Source organism: Panthera pardus, unplaced genomic scaffold, assembly GCF_024362965.1.
Source record: "Panthera pardus isolate Hobbes unplaced genomic scaffold, ASM2436296v1 HiC_scaffold_20, whole genome shotgun sequence".
NCBI lineage: Eukaryota > Metazoa > Chordata > Mammalia > Carnivora > Felidae > Panthera > Panthera pardus.
The window spans coordinates 87,240,246-87,245,174 of record NW_026526766.1 but is presented as its reverse complement, the minus strand read 5'-3'; the positions used below and the strand labels follow the sequence as shown (position 1 = coordinate 87,245,174).

Genomic DNA, 4,929 nt, shown 5'->3' with positions numbered 1-4,929 from the left:
GGTGTTACTCACCGCGGCCGCTTCCCGGCTCGGCTGGCGCGCGTGACCCCGGCCGCCCGCGCCCCCTCGTCTCTCACTCGCTGCGCTGCCGCTCTCCCCCCCCCACCCTACCCCACCCCACCCCGGCGGCGTCCTCCTCCGGCACCCCGGTCCATCCAGCGCGCCCCGGCGCCCCATCCTTCCCCTGCTCCCCGCCCCTCTCCGCCGGTGCCCGCGGCTCTCGGGAGGGAGGGGGGGTGGGGAGGGCGGCAGATTGATGGGGGACGCTTATTAAAAAACATTGTAACCGTTTCCGTTTTTATTACGTTGACAAGGGAGCGTTATTTACTGTTATTGTTTGCCGAGCTGGCCGCGCCCGAGCGCGGGCGGCCTCCCGGGAGCTCACCTTTCGGGCGGGCCCGGGGAAGTCGCGGGTGGGAGCGGGAGGCGGGGGCTGGCGAGGGGCCGCCCCGGGCGGACGCGGCCCCCCCCCGGGGGGCCTGCCCCTCGCCCCTTCCCCCCCCACCCCTCCAGCCAGCCCCGGGCCGACCCCCGCCGCGGCGCGTGTGCGTGCGCGCGCGGGGCGAGACTGCAGAGGCCGGGGACTCGTGCTGAAGGAGAGAGGCAACAAAAAATAAAAAAAGGAACAGATGACTTCATTCCCGGGAAGGCTCCGTCCTACGTGGACCAATTTCCTGGGGACTGTGGTGGAACAGCTCCGCTGCCGTTGGAAGCACTTAAAACTAAACCAGAAAAAAGACCAGAAAATTCTTCAGCAATTGCCTGAACCCAGCGAGGGCAGGTTGGTGGCGTGTGAGCCCTGGGTTTGCGGGGAGGAGGGTCGAATTCCTCCACCCCCCTCCCCGCTGGGGCTTGGCTTCCAGCAAACCTCCCCACCTCCCCGCTTAGATTCTCTACCCTGAGAGGGTGAGCGACTGCCCCAAGGTCACACAGCCGGGTTTTTTTTTTGTTTTTTTTTTTTATTCTGCTTAGACACCTGCAGGGACAAAACCCGGCAGAGGCTGGTGAAGGAAAGCCAGTGGCTGGACTGGAAGCCTTGGAATAGGGCGAGGCTCAGCTGGAGGCCCAGTAAGGGAAGATTAACTCGGCGGGTCTAAGCTCTGGCTGGCCCGGCTCCTGCTCACCCCACTGGAGCCTTCAGCTGGGGGGGGGGGGGTTGTGGAAGGTGCGGGGCCCGTCTGTCCCTTGGGATCTGATGGGCCTGGAGGATGCCCCCCGCCCGCAAGCCCCTGCTGGGATGCTAATCTCATCCTGCTAATTAAAGTTTGCAGTTCTGTCCCTAACTCAGCTCCCCACTCTTGAACAGTATTAGCTGAGTTGCAAACAATTGCTGGTCCGGACAGAAGCCAGAGGAAAAGGGCCTCTGGAGTTCACGTTATAAAGATAAAAAACGGATTTGAAAAATGTTTATACTTCTAAACAAACGACTCCTAATGAACAGAGCGAGTTTTGGAAACTGAATTTTCAGAACACCCCCCCCCCCCCGCGGCCCCAGCCTGTTTTGTGGTGGTTTCCCCCACCACCCCCCCTCCCCGACCCCCGTTCCAAGGACACGAGGCTTGGGATTTGGTGGATTTGGTCACTGCAGCCCCTCTTGGTCTCTTGGCCTCAGATGATCAACCAGCGCTCCTCCAGGCCCAGGATCGCCTCTCCAGGCCGTCTGGAGTCTAAAGCGACAAGCCAGTTCCCCACTAAGACCTGTGGGTCTGGGGCGCCACAGCAAGATAAAGTTATCTTCAGCTCTGTCCCAGCGTCCACCAGTTTGGAGCTGCAGGAGTCCTCCCTTGAGCGCATGAATCAGAAGTCGGGCTCCCAGAAAAGAGAATACCCCACCCCCAGTCCTTCCCCAGTCCTTTGCTGCCAGCGCTGTGATAGGGGAAGGCAGGACCGCCCTCCACTCCTCCCCATGGGCTGGCCTTCCAAGCAAAACTCATCTCTGGGAGCAGGTTTAGAGTTTAGCTGATGTGAAAGTCCTGCCCCTGGGCAGTGTTTGAATAGGACTGAAACGACAGATGACAGCCAGCACCGTCCAGAACTAGGAGGACGTTGGAGATGATGCAGACCAACCACTCCTGCTTCCCTCTCTTACAGGTGGGCAAACTGAGGCCCAGAGAGGGAAGGAGACCTGACCATTGGCTAGAGTCAGAACCTAGCCCAGGACCCAGGTGCCTTGGCTTCCATTCGGTGTGCATTGCCCCACTCTGATTCTGCTGTGGAATCCCCTGTGTGATCAGAAGTTCAGGAGCTGGGGGGCACCTGGGTGGCTCCGTGGGTTAAGCGTCCGACTTCGGCTCAGGTCATGATCTCGCGGTTCATGAGTTCGAGCCCCACGTCGGGCTCTGTGCTGACAGCTCAGAGCCTGGAGCCTTCTCCGGATTCCGTGTTTCCCCCTCTCTCTGCCCCTCCCCCCCTCAAAAAGTGAATAAACATTAGCTGGGGGGCAGAAGGCTCTGAAATCAGGCCACTTGGGTTCCGATACTTCTAAGGGCGACCTTGGACAAGTGAATTAATTCTTCTCTCTGAGCTCTCGTAGTCTTGGGTGTTAAGTGGGGATAATGACAGTGCCAGCCAGGGCACCTGGGTGGCTTTAGTGGGTTAAGCATCCAACTTCGGCTCAGGTCATGATCTCGTGGTTTGTGAGTTCGAGCCCCACATCGGGCTCAGGCCGTCCGCGTGGAGCCTGCTTCGGATCTTCTGTCTCCCTCTCTCTCTGCCCCTCCCCTGCTCGCGCGCTCTCTCTCTCTCAAAAATAAATAAACATTAAAAAACATAAGTAAATGACCGTACCAGCCCTGGGTTGTCTTAAGCCCCCACCCGGCAGACATAGGTCCACATCCTAATCCCTGGAACCTGTGAATGTGACCTTAGTTGGAAAAAGGGTTGCTGCACACGTAATGAAGTTAAGGATCCTGGCGTGAGCGCATCCTCGATTCCCCACGTGGGGCCTCCGTGCCATCGCGAGTGTCCTTATATGAGACAGAAGAGAAGGCAGGGTCGACACCGAAGGGGGGAAGGCCAACTGAGAGGCAGAGAGGGGAACGCCTGGAGCCACCGGAAACTGGAAGAAACGAGGAAGGAGTCTTCCCTGAGTCTCGCGACGGGCCACGGTGCCGCTGGTACCTTGATTTGGGCCTTCCGGCTTCCGGAACTCTGAGATTAATCTTGTCGGCCACCAAGCGTGTGGCCATTAGTTCTGCAGCCACAGGAAGCCCATACGGCGGTGATGCTGGCTGTGATGCCGGGGTGGTGGCCATGGGAGTGGTGACGGGGACGCTGGTGATGCGGGGGGACGGCTGTACTCATTTCCCCGGGGCCGCAAACTCTGTGGCTCAAAACAACTGACATGTATTGCCTCGTAGGTCTGGAGACCAGGATTCCAGAATGAGATGTCAGCAGGGCCGTGCTCCCTCTGGAGGTGCCAGAGAAGGAACGTTCCAGGCCTCTCTCTGGGCTTCCGGGGCCTCAGGTTGGCTACCGCATGCCCCGTTCTCAACCTCCAGTCCCTTGTCCTCACATGGTGCTCTCTCTGGGTCTGCGCGGCGGCGTCTGCCTTCTGGGTGTCACTGCCTCTGGGTCTACACCGCCCCTTTTTATAAGGACACCAGTCATACTGGATTAGGGCCCGCCCTAACGACCTCTTCTTTTTTTTTTTTTCTTAATGTTTATTTTTAAGGGGGCGGGTTCAGGCTCCGAGCTGTCAGCACAGAGCCCGACGCGGGGCTCGAACCCACGAACCGTGAGATCATGACGTGAGCCGGAAGCCGGACGCTTAACCGACTGGGCCCCCCACCGGGCGCCCTCCCCACCGGCCTCATCTTAACCTCGCTCATGGCTGTAAAGTCCCTATCTCCAAATAAGGTCCCATTCTCAGGGACAGAGACACAACTCAGCCTGTACCAGTGGTGATGATGGAGAGGGTGGTGGTGACAGAGATGGGGGAAGGTACTAGGCCTCAGGCCCCGACCCTCCAATTCTGCAGGAGCTGCGTGGGGAGCAGTGGCCAGTCCAGAAGACCAGGAATCTGTTCGTGCAGTGAGGTGCCGGGTGGGAGTGCCCCGCTGAAAGAGCAGGGAGATACAAAAGATGACCCCAGGGGCGCCTGGGTGGCTCAGTCGGTTAAGCGTCCGACTTCAGCTCAGGTCACGATCTCACGGTCCGCGGGTTCGAGCCCCGCGTCGGGCTCTGTGCTGACAGCTCGGAGCCTGGAGCCTGCTTCCGATTCTGTGTCTCCCTCTCTCTCTGCCCCTCCCCTGTTCATGCTCTGTCTCAAAGATAAATCAACATTTAAAAAAAAAAAAAGATGATCCCAGCACATCGGTGCCAAGTTCGGAGTCAGACACCCTTCCGGAAGTGTGGAAGCTGTGAGGCCTCCAGCAGACCCTTTCACGGTTGACCTTGGGTTGGACCCGATATTGAGAATGGGCCCGGTTGCTGACAGTTATCTTCTGGGGCCGCCTCAGGCCAGGAGGATGTCCCGGAGAGCGGAGGGCGAAGGGCGAGGAAGGAGGGGCTCAGCTTGGCCTCTGCCTCCTCCCTCTCACAGACCTGCTATGTTTATTCACAGCCAAGGCCCTGCCTCCCCAACTGCAGAAACCTCCTCTGAGGGCAGGGACCAGGCTTGCAGGGCTGGGGCTGTTTTAAAGAACACAGCCAGACCCCTGCCTTCCCTCTCTGCCCGGGCGCAGAGGACAGAAGACAGGTGGATGGCCCCCTGTTTGAACGTGATCTTTCTCCACCAGACCCTCGGTGGCTCCAGGAAGCTGTGTGACAGGCTGGGCAGAAGAGCAGAGTCAGGCTGGCCTGGCCTTTCTTCCGCGAGCCCATAGCATAGGCTGAGCAAGCCCCCACCCCAGAAAGCCAGCCGGTCTCTGGCAGAAGACGGGCAGGGTCAGGCCGCTGGTGTTTTCCTTACCCGACACGACAACCCCA

The 4,929-nt window shown here is 59.4% G+C and overlaps 1 long non-coding RNA gene across 1 annotated transcript; it reads left to right on the top strand.

Moving 5' to 3' along the window:
- Positions 1-403: 403 nt before the first annotated feature.
- On the top strand, positions 404-3,441 carry LOC109250040 (uncharacterized). The gene is made up of 3 exons (XR_008424367.1): positions 404-781; positions 973-2,091; positions 3,360-3,441. It is a non-coding gene; the product is annotated as an uncharacterized LOC109250040 (long non-coding RNA).
- Positions 3,442-4,929: the final 1,488 nt, after the last annotated feature.